Source organism: Nicotiana tomentosiformis, chromosome 2 (assembly GCF_000390325.3).
Source record: "Nicotiana tomentosiformis chromosome 2, ASM39032v3, whole genome shotgun sequence".
Classification (NCBI taxonomy): Eukaryota; Viridiplantae; Streptophyta; class Magnoliopsida; order Solanales; family Solanaceae; genus Nicotiana; species Nicotiana tomentosiformis.
The window spans coordinates 136,294,153-136,306,526 of record NC_090813.1 but is presented as its reverse complement, the minus strand read 5'-3'; positions in this window follow the sequence as shown (position 1 = coordinate 136,306,526).

Here is a 12,374-nt window from a genome sequence, read left to right as displayed (position 1 = left end):
AAGTCAAACCTTGGTCAACTCTTCTAACTTAAAGCTTCTGAAATGAGAATTTTCCTCCTGTAACCACTCTGAACTTCCCGGAATTCATTTCCGACCACACGTACAAGTAATAAAACATGAAGTAAAGCTACTCAAGACCTCAAACCGCCGAACGACATGCTAGAGCTCAAAATAACTGGTCGGGTCGTTACATTCTCCTCTACTTAAACATATGTTTGTCCTCGAATGTGCCAAGAACTGTTTCGGAGTTGTCCAAAATTACCTTTTGACACCTCGTGCACCTACTTGTTCCACTAAAATCCATGCGAGCACACTAGCTCGGACCATACTGAAGATCCTCCCTATAACCTTAGCTAACAAGCCTTAGAACCAAATTCCAACATTCGAAATACTCCACGAGACCCGATTCTAACACTGTACCAAAATCTGATCATGCACCTATGCTGAAATCACACCATGGACCGCATAAATCGTCTGCCCATAATAATATCCTCCGACCACAATAGCTGCAATTTCACGAATCTGATGCCCACAATACACCGCATAACACATGTAAGCCATGTTCCAACTCTCGAAATATTGCCGCAATAAAAGAGATGCGTAGAAACTCATGACCACCCATTAATTCAATAACTCACGGAGTTCCTCCGCTTGACAAGAACCATTACCTCATTCTGAACTGAATAGTGGCATTTTCCCTTTAATATACTTTACATAAATCTGATCGCATCAATTTCAGGTCCAATAACCTCGTCTCACCTAGTACAAGTTGCTCAGGAAATAAGCCACCTCAACCACTGAACAAGATATCATATGACGCCATCAATGCGCCAACAAGCTACAACTCGAATACGACACATAAGGGAGAACGAACTCTGGAAAAAGAACTACCCAGCCCACGTAATGAATAAAATAGACGAAGAGATGCTATGAACCTTTATCGGAGAATGAGAAACAAATACACAAAAATAAGTATATGGAACCGTACTCAACATCTCACTATTGCAGCGTGCAACCCGATCCACACCTGATACCGTTGCAGCGTGCAACCCGATCCAAGCAACATACTCGTGGCAGCGTGCCACCCGATCCACTTATAACAATCAATAAGGAAATACTCATCGAGTCAAAATTCTCATACCTACGGAATACCCGAATATCGGTCACAAGCACGCCAAGTGCATAAATACGACTCTGGGGAGATGGATAGCGCTGTGCGCCACAAAAATCAAGCTCAACTACGGTGCAATAATGATAAGCTACACAGGACCAAAACACACGTGCGAATAATCAAGCCATCTCACAATCCACATGGCATAATTGAGTATTACAGAGAATAGTTGACAACGGGAATAACACCCAACATTCAAAGACTCATCCATAAGAAGTATTATGCTGAATGAACACATCTTATCTGATGTAAATCCACTAGTGTACCTCAAGCTGATTTAGCTTATCCCGTACTGGGCTAATAATCTTCCAAGGATCCACAATAACCCTATTCATGACACACGCGAGCAGCCGTCCAATCCGGAACAAACTCCCACAGTCCACAACCGAAGGAATAGAGCGCCTTTCAAGCTAAACTCTCACATTAGCGATAGTACCAGAATCTCCATATTTGGTTTCAATCCTTAACAATCAAGTGACTAACCTGTCACACTTATACATATTTCCCCGTGGAACACGCTCCCATGACCGTCCGCACCAGGTAGCAAAGTATGCACCTCCGTAACACCAACCGTATTAATTCTGTAAAGCAACTCAAGAATCCGCAAATTAATACACAAAGCCTCTTACACAGGACATCGTTTTCAGGTGACACTAAAGAAAATGTCAGCTCACTCTGAACCTCTAAAGTCTTCCCCCGTTCCTCTGAGCTCGTGACATTCTTATCAACACCAAACCTCGACCTTGGTCCTCAACTTCCAAATTTTCATACCGCTCACTGCACCTATCATGCAGCTATGCGAGAGTACAAGAATTTATCCTAACCCCTGAATTACTAGTAGAATGAACACTTCACTGGCTAGGAACCTTTCACTTAACTCATTTCAGAAGAACCATTGCAACACACAACTGAATTCCCATAGCCGCATAAAATACAAACCCCAAATTGTGGTCTAAACCGCCATAACTCTTCCGGGATCCATTTACACATAACAAGGCCATTTGAATCAAATGCCTCCCAAATCAATCAAATTATGGTGGTTGTCAAGCCCGCACGTACAACCACAAACCACCTGTATAACTAACACACCGAAGGAACTGATCATTTTCGCAATCATACTGATCCAAACCATTACCAACTGACCCAACTTCCTCCAAAATACTCTTGACCTGCCTTAGAAATAATAATGGTTTCATTAAAAATATAACGGACTCATTCAGCACGCATCCCGAGTGATCCGAATCATGAGACCACATCGTTTCGGTGCCCATGAACCACCCTACACACGCACCATAGCATCTCCAACTGGTACACCCATTCTGAAAGACCTTCCGCGAATCCGAAACTATTTCTCCCATTTCTCCAACACTGCCCTGTGGACCCGATGATAACATAGAAACTTCCCCAAGTATTCTTCACACTCTGCTGCAAAATCCCGATCTTCCATTACATAACGAACCCAAAAATCCTTAGACACCGTGCTTACCTTCTCGAACCCATTAGAGGCACTATAGAGAGTCACCCACTCTGACCTGGTCCCAAATATAATCAAACTCCATTGCTCTGTTAGCACATGAACACTCCCAGAGAAGCAACCGGATTAATTATTTTCCTTGTACATCACATCCACAAGAAGCATAAACTCAGAGTCTTCACAAAACTTGCACATGAGTCGATAAGGCAGAATATAGCACACATTTATCAAGTTCTTTGCTCGAATTACTCCTGATGTTTTCTTTTCTCAGTTATAAATAATCTACCAATACACCGATAACCAAAAATCGCACAAGCAGACAACCACACGATCCAATCGTAGACGGTGGGCTCCCCCACTTAAGTTTAAGCTACAATCACATAAATGTAGAACCCACAAAGATTCCTCCTTCCCAATTTACCATGATCCCCCACCGTTAACCCACTAAATTTCTCGAAATTCCTTGTTAGACTTTTCATGAACATTCCGACTTATTAGCCACAATCACATATTCGACTTTCTGCCGAGTACTAAGTAGAACTCTTCGTAGAAACTTCATCAAAATCACACAACCGCTAACCTGCTCACAAGAGATAACCCACCTGTGGAATTCCTTACCGACATCTTCCAACGACGTTGCACTGGGTACAACTACCACAAAATTAGTAAACCCTTCTGAGCCATGCTCATCCACCAGTTGTACAAGTTTGTTCTTTCCCCATTGACATCAACTGAAAGTCCAACAATACATTCCAAACTTGAAGTCATGTTGCATCCAAAAATTATAATCAAGTTTTCACACCCCCTCTTCACTTTAAGAAAACTCTTTTCAGTCATATTAAACCTTTCTCAGTACAGTAGCCACCAAACCAAATGAATTTTATAGACTTAGTCATTGTCCATCATTATTCCCAAATAGCTCTAAACTTCTAGACCCTCTGGAAGTGTTAGAACTGGAGCTTAGGTCAACCTGTTCTTAAGCTCTTGGAAACTCCGCTCGCAAGCCTCTGTCCGTTGAAACTTAGTTTCTTTCTGTGTCAACTTCGTCAATGGTGCCGAAAGGGAAGAAAAACCCTTTACAAACCTCCGATAGTATCCTGCTAAGCCTAGAAAGCTACGAACCTCTGTCGGAGTGGTAGGTCTAGGCTAAGATTTCACGGCCTCAATCTTCTGAGTGTCCACCTTTATACCTTCATCTGATAGAATATGCCCCAAGAATGCTACAGACTTCAACCAGAACTCACATTTAGAAAACTTAGCATACAACTTATGATCACGGAGGGTTTGGAGTACCGCTCGCAGGTGGTCCGCATGCTCATCCTCTGAACGGGAATAAACCATAATATCATCAATAAATACTATCACGAACAGATCTAAAAATGGCCGAAATAGGTTATCCATCAAGTCCATAAATACAACGGGTGCATTAGTCAACCCGAAGGACATGATAAGGAACTCGAAGTGGCCATATCGGGTCCTGAAGGCTGTCTTCGGAATATCTTTTTCCCGAACTCTGACCTGGTGGTACCCCGACCTCAAATCTATCTTTGAAAAGCATCTAGCCCCCTGCAACTAATCAAACAAGTCATCGATCCTTGGAAGTGGATACTTATTCTTAATAGTTACCTTGTTCAGCTGCCTATAATCGATACACATCCTCAGCGAGCCGTCTTTCTTCCGCACAAATAGTACCGGTGCACCCCAAGGTAGGTACTGGGCCTGATGTAACCTTTCTCCAGCAAATCTTTTAACTGCTCCTTCAACTCCTTCAATTCGGCAGGTGCCATTCTATACAGAGGGGCGAATATTGGTTCAGTTCTTGGAAGCAAATCAATGCTAAAATCAATCTCTCGCTCTGGAGGAATACCTAGAAGCTCATCTGGAAACACATCTGCATACTCTTTGACTACGGGAATAGACTGAAGTGTAGGTATCTCAGCATCTGCATCTCTAACTCGCACAATATGATAAATGCACCCTTTTACGATCATTTTCCTCGCCTTCAGATAGGAAATAAACCTACCTCTGGGTGTTGCTGTATTACCTACCCATTCAAGGACTGGCTCACCCGGAAAATGAAATTTGGCTGCCTTTGCTCGGCAATCAACTGTGGCATAGCAAGCTGCCAACCAGTCCATGCCCATGATAGCATCAAAATCTATCATCTCTAGCTCAACTAGGTCAGCTGAGGTCTGACGACTACAAATTGTCACCGTACAACCTCGGTAAACCCGTCTAGCAATAATCGATTCTCCGACTGGTGTAGATACCGCAAAAGGATCACTTAGTATTTCAGGCACTATACCAAACTTCCTCGTGAAAAATGGGGTAATATACGATAAAGTAGATCCTGGGTCTATCAAAGCATAAGCATCATGAGAGCAAATGGTTAATATACCTGTCACAACGTTTGGTGAATACTCCTGGTCCTGTCGACCCGCTAAAGCATAGATACGGTTCTGATTACCACCTGAACTGGAACCTCTACCTCTTCCTCAACCTCTACCAGTCGAAGACTGAGACTCGTGCCCTGAAGGATGCACGAACATAGATGATCCTGTTGCTGAACTCGCTGGTTGTGCGATTCCCCCAGAATCTCTATTTGGGCAATCTCGCATCATATGCCCCGGACGCCCACATGTATAACAAGCATCAGAACCTGCTCGGCATTGGCCCAAGTGTCCTCTACCACATATGTCACACCGCGGAGGAAATGACCATGTCTGCGCAGCACCTCGCTGTCGCTGCAAACCCGACGCCCGTTAGCTCTCACCTGGTCCTGACTGAGTATAGCAGTCATACCTGTAACCCTGTAACTGAGGTGGCGGAGGCCTAGGTGGCCGTCCGAAGTACTGGGTCCTATAACTACCCTGAGATTGCTCCTGAGACCTGGGAAATCCCATCCTCTTACGTTGCTCTTGCTCAGCCCTCTCTGTACCATGCTGCTGACGCCTACCCCTTTCTATATTCTGGGCGAATGCCTAAATCCGAGAGATATCCATACTATCCTGCAATGCAGCGGTGGCATATGCCTCGGTTAACTCTGGGGCTAACCCTGCTATAAACCTGTGAATCCTGTCCCGCATAGTAGCAACTATGGATGGTGCATATCTGGCCAATGAGTCAAAACGGAGACTATACTCTCGAACACTCATATTACCCTGCTTGAGGGCTAGAAACTGATCGACTCGAGCCTGTCGGATCTCCCGTGGTAAGTACTGGTCAAGGAAGGCATCTGAAAAATTCTCCCAAATAGCTGGAGGTGCATCACGTCCCCTGGACCTCTCCCATCCCTCGTACCAAAGGATGGCTATATCTCGGAGTCGAAAAGCTGCTAGCTCAACTGCCTCTTTCTCCGTGGCATGCATAACACGAAAGATCCTGTGAAGCTGATCTATGAAATCCTGCGGGTCCTCCCTCTGATCTGTCCCCGTGAACTCTGGGGGACTCAAAGCAATAAACTCTCGGACCCTTGAACTCCCAGACCCCTCAGAAGTTCCTGCACTAGCTGATGCCCTAGCCTGTTGCTGGGTAGCTACCAACTGTGTCAACAAATGCACCGCACTCCTCAAGTCCTGATCTGATGGAAGTGGAGGGGGAACTGGATGTGCGGTTTCCCTAGGAATCTCCGTAGTTGGTGGAGGAGCCGGTAATGGCTGAGTAGGGGTCTCACCTTGAGCCTCAGACTGGGCCCCATCTACTGGGGGTACCCTGCTGGTCCCCTCACCTACTGCTGTATCTCTCCTCTGGCTAGCCGTAGTCTTCCTAGTCACCGTCATCTGTGCATGCAAACACCAACACATAAGTTTAATTCAAATTTCCTATAACTCAGTTCTATAGCACGATTTAGATTTCAAAGAAGGGTAACCAACTCCTAAATGCCCTGTAGTTCCCTGCTTATATAATGTGGTGCACAACACATCTATAAACAAGACCCTACTAGACACGGCTTGTAGACTCCCTAGGACAGAACTGCTCTGATACCAAGTTTGTCACGCCCCGAACCTAGGAGCGAGACAAGCACCCGGTGCCTCACCTAACCTGGCGTACCAAATTGCGACTAAGGGACTCTGAACATATAATGTCATACTTTGGCCATGGGGCCACCTTGCAAGACAATTTGCGAAGCAAAATATAAAACTGAATGGAAACTAGCGCTAACTAAACATCAATATAAAGCTAGGCCGAAAAGGCCGTCATAGCTACTACAGCTGACAAACCACCAAATTATACATACCAGGCCTACAAACCCAACATACTGCACTAACCAACAGGATATGTCTACAAGCCTCTACTGATAGATATATTGTGATCGGAATAAGGCCCCGACCTACCCATATTATATATATAAATACATACATAAGATGCACACAAAAACCTAAACCCGATAACTCCGAAGGATGTGGAGCTTACCGATCAGGCTAAACTCTAGAAACACCTACTGAGGAGGTCTACTTGTCTGTCTATCTGAACCTCCATGCATAAAATGCAGCGTCCCCGGAAAAGGGTCGTCAGTACGAAATAATGTACCGAGTATGTAAGGCAATAACATAACTAAAATCGAAACTGAACTGATAATATAATAACTGGAAGTAACTGGGAGTCAAAGATAATCTGGAGATATACTTACCTGCTAATAGTGACTAAACTCCTTCAATATAGTAAGTAAAATAAATGTCCGGCCCTATAAGGCTTGGTACGTGTAAATGCTCGGTCGTAGTAGGCTCGCTCATAGGCGCTCAGCCACAGTAGGCTCGGTATATATAACTTACCATCTGATCAGAGGTTGCCCAATAGGGGCCTGCCCACCGATTATAGCTCGATGGTGGTGAAAATAGTGTAATACTGTATATATATATATATAGACCCTCTGCTCTCTTGACTGAATAAAGACAAAACTAAACTGAATATGAAGTCCCGATAAGGAATAATATTGTAACTTATGAGACTAGAATAATGTGAATAAATTCATGAATACGAACTTCTCTTTATGTCTCATTATTAACACATGTAGCTACGAGATCATGCCAAAATGAAGGAAGGGCTTAGCCTTAACATACCTTATCACAATCTTTCCAATCACCAAGTTGAACTCACCTCTTTGCACCTTAATCTACAAGAATGATAATAATACTATCGTTAAGTTACGAAAGGTACAACTATCGCACAACGAACGACAAACTTATTTTGTATTAAAACGGGCAGCATCTCCCCTATAATCCTTACTTCCTCCAAATTCAAGATAACACCAACAATACAAGAACAGAACAATAACAACATATATACATCATTTTCCAGCCCTATATACACCATCAAATACTACAAAACAGCCCAACACACCCCAATCTCTTCATACACAAAACGACCACCGTAGTAGTGTCAAACGGCCCGAAAATATTATGACGAACGACCAGCCAACCACCCTACATTTATATGATGTTTCTACACCCCCTTCCTCCTCCAAAACTTCACAAATTAGTAGTAAAACACGCAGCCCAACAGCAACACAAAACAGTCCACAAAACAGTCAGCTACAAGTGAATAACTCGAACTCACGGCTTCCGATCACCGTCCCGTGAGTTCTTACAAGTATAGAACGACTTACCATGAATTTACAGAAGAAAAATTGGATGAAAGAGAGCAGTAAACTCACAGTATTTGTTGGATAACTCAGCTCCTAACTTGGTTCTTCAAACTCTAGGTTTTACCTCCAATTAGAACTTGAAAGGGAGAGAAAATCAATTAGGGTTTGTGGGAAATCTTTTTGGGAGGATTCTTTGCAGAGCTTATGTCTGGTTATTATGCTCTATTTTAAGTCTAATATATGAAGAAAATAGGCCTTTAAAAGGCCTCTTTGGACGACCCGAAATGGCCCATTTTTTGGGCTCTCATTTAAGCAAGTAGGTGACACACCTACTTGTCACCTAGCAGCTTGCGCAGTATCGCACAAATGCCCATATCATTCTACTTCGATGTCTTATTGACAAACGGTTTAATGCGTTGGAAAATAGACTCATAGATCTTTAATTTGATGGGTGGAACACCCCATAACTCTAAGTATATTGGGAGAAAATCGCAGTTACATTTGACCCAAAGTTTCAGTAAAACTTATGAATGTAACTTGTGATGACTTTCATCGACTTTTGTTCCACAACTCGCTTGACTTCAAAACATAACACACGGATGTCATACGACTAATATAAATCATAACATAATCTCTTTATCATGTTAAGCACCCTAGTCTCACCTCAAAGGTACATGTTATAACATTCCCAACTTGTCGACTTTCGACGAAACATTGTTTTCTTCAATTGCTTTAGCTTCTGAACCGTCCAACCCTCTTTGTACTTGTTGTTCATGATATTCAATATTTATAACCTCAGAGGTAACATGATTAACTTACTTTATATACTTTTAAATATTATCTCATTTTTGGTCCTACATTAGTTTGCTTACGACGCATTTTTACGTACGAAAATATAGGGTGTAACAATCATACTGACGTTCCCTGATACTATCATAAATGGAAGACTGGGAAACCACGCAAGCCAAAATCCGACTCAGCTCGGAAACATCCAATCTAACAAACTGGTTGGCCAAGGCCTGAACATCCATGACTAAAGGCCTCTCTGCTACCGGTAAATATGCTAAGCTACACAAACTCTCCACCTTACGACTCAAGGCATCGGCCACCACATTGGCCTTCCCCGGATGATAGAGAATGGTGATATCATAATCCTTAAGCAACTCCAACCATCTCCGCTGCCGCAAATTAAGATCCTTCTATTTAAACAGATGTTGTAGACTCCGGTGATCGGTGTAGATTTCACAATGGACACCGTACAAATAATGCCGCCAAATTTTTAAGGCATGAGCAATAGCTGCTAATTCCAGGTCATGTACAGGATAATTCTTTTCATGCACCTTTAACTGTCTAGATGCGTAAGTAATCACCCTACCGTCTTGCATCAACACTGCGCCGAGACCAATACGCGATGCGTCACAATACACAGTATAAGATCCTGTACCTATAGGTAATACCAATACTGGGGCGGTAGTCAAAGCTGTCTTGAGCTTTTGGAAGCTTTCCTCACATTCCTCAGTCCACCTGAATGGAGCACCCTTCTGGGTCAATTTGGTCATAGATGCAGCAATAGAAGAGAAACCCTTTACAAATCGGCGATAATACCCAGCCAAACCAAGGAAACTCCAGATTTCTGTAACTAAGGACGGTCTGGACCAACTCTGCACTGCTTCAATCTTCTTTGCATCTACCTTGATCCCCTCGCACGAAACTATATGACCCAAAAATCCCACTGAATCAAGCCAGAATTCACACTTTAAAAATTTTGCATATAACTTCTTTTCTCTCAAAATCTGAAGCACAGTCCTCAAGTGTTGTTCATGATCTTCCAGACTCCGAGAATACACCAGAATGTCGTCAATAAACACAATGACGAAGGAATCAAGATAGGGCTGAAATACACTATTCATTAAGTGCATAAATGTTGTTGGGGCATTGGTCAGCCCAAAAGGCATCACAAGGAACTCGTAATGACCGTACCGAGTCCTGAAAGCAGTCTTCGGGATATCTAGATCTCGAATCTTCAACTGATGATAGCCTGAACGCAAGTCAATTTTGGAGAATACCCCGGCACCCTGAAGCTGATCAAATAGGTCATCAATACGTGATAATGCATACCTGTTCTTCACTGTAATCTTGTTCAACTGGCGGTAATCAATACACATCCGCATAGAACCATCCTTCTTCTTTACAAATAAGACAGGTGCACCCCAAAGCGATACACTGGGCCGAATGAAACCCTTATCAAGCAATTCCTGTAACTGTTCTTTTAATTCTTTCAACTATAATGGGGCCATACGGTATGGTGGAATAGAAATGGGCTGAGTACCCGGTAATAAATCAATACCAAAATCAATATCCCTGTCGGGTGGCATACCCGGAAGATCCGCTGGAAATACATCAGGAAAATCCATTACTACAGGAACTGACTCCACATTAGGAGTATCAATACTAACATCTCTCACATAGGCCAGATACGCATCACACCCCTTCTCAACCATTCGTTGAGCTTTAAGAAATGAAACAACCCTGCTAGGAACATGATCTGAGGTACCTCTCCACTTTAGCGGTGGTAGACCTGGCATAGCCAACATTACCGCCTTGGCGTAACAATCAAGAATAGCGTGATAGGGCGACAACCAGTCCATGCCCAAAATAATATCGAAATCCACCATACTGAGCAATAATAAATTAGCTCTGGTCTCAAAACCATTGATAATAATTAAACACAACCGATACACATGATCCACAATAATAGATTCACCCACGGGTGTAGATACATAAATAGAAGAACTCAAGGAATCACGTGATACGCCCAAATACGGGGCAAAATAAGATGACACATAAGAATAAGTGGAGCCTGGATCAAATAAGACTGACGCATCTCTATGACAGACCGGAATAATACCTGTGATAACAGAATCGGATGCAACAACATCTGTTCTAGCATGAAGGGCATAATATCTGGCTTGGCCTCCCCCTCTAGGGCGACCTCTACCTGTCCGACCTCCACCTCTAGCTGGCTGTGCAGGTGGAGTGGCAACTGGTGCAGAAATTATGGCCTGAGAAGCCGGAGGACCCTGTGGAATAGGTGGGGCCTGAGAAATCTATGGAGGTGCACCCCTCCTAAATCTGGGGCAATCTCTCATAATATGGCGAGTGTCACCACACTCAAAATAAGCCCTCGGAGGACGTGGCTACTGGGACTGGCTCGGGCTTGATCGACTAGACTGTCTGCTGAAAGCACCCCGTACAGGAGGTACAGAAGACACTGGTGGTGCATAATATGAAACCTGAGGTCTGGGAGTAGTCGGAATACCACCGGAAGCTGGAAGTGCTGGATGAATAGGATGACTCACAAAACCTCTACCATGTCGGGCTGCAACTGGGGCACGAGAATTATTATATGTGCCAGAATCTCGGGGTCTCTTAGCTTCCCTCTCTTCCCTCTCCCGAGTCGGCATAGCTTCCAATCTTCTAGCAATTGACACCTCCTGTTGGTATGTGATGTCCATCTCTAACTCTCGGGCCATACTGTATCTGATACTAGGGTGAAGACCCTCAATAAACCTACGAACCCGCTGTCGAATAGTAGCAACTAAGGCTGGTGCATGCCTAGCCAAATCACTGAATCAGACCGCATATTCTGACACAGTCATAGAACCCTGGCGCAGCTGCTCAAACTCTGCGCACCAAGCATCACTAAGACTCTGAGGAACATACTCCCTCAAGAACATATCTGAAAATTGAGTCCAAGTAAGTGAAGCTGCCTCAGCCGGACTATCTAACTCATATGCCCGCCACTACTGGTAGGCTGCTCCTCTAAACTGGAATGCCGTGAAAGAAACTCCACTAGAATCCACAATACCCATAGTACGTAGGATACGATGACATTCCTCCAGAAAACCCTGAGCATCCTCTGAAGCTAGACCGCTGAAAGTGGGAGGGTGGTACTTCTTATACCTCTCGAGCCTGAGCTGCTCTCCCTCTAAAACTGTTGTCCTAATCTCAGGCCGAACTGGACAACTGGCTGCACTGGTATAACCTCTAGGGCATGGTCAACTTGGGCATGTGGCTCTGGAGTATGGGTGGCGGGAGTCTGCGCTCCTCCCCCAGCTTGAGATGTGGCAAGAGCAAGTGGAATT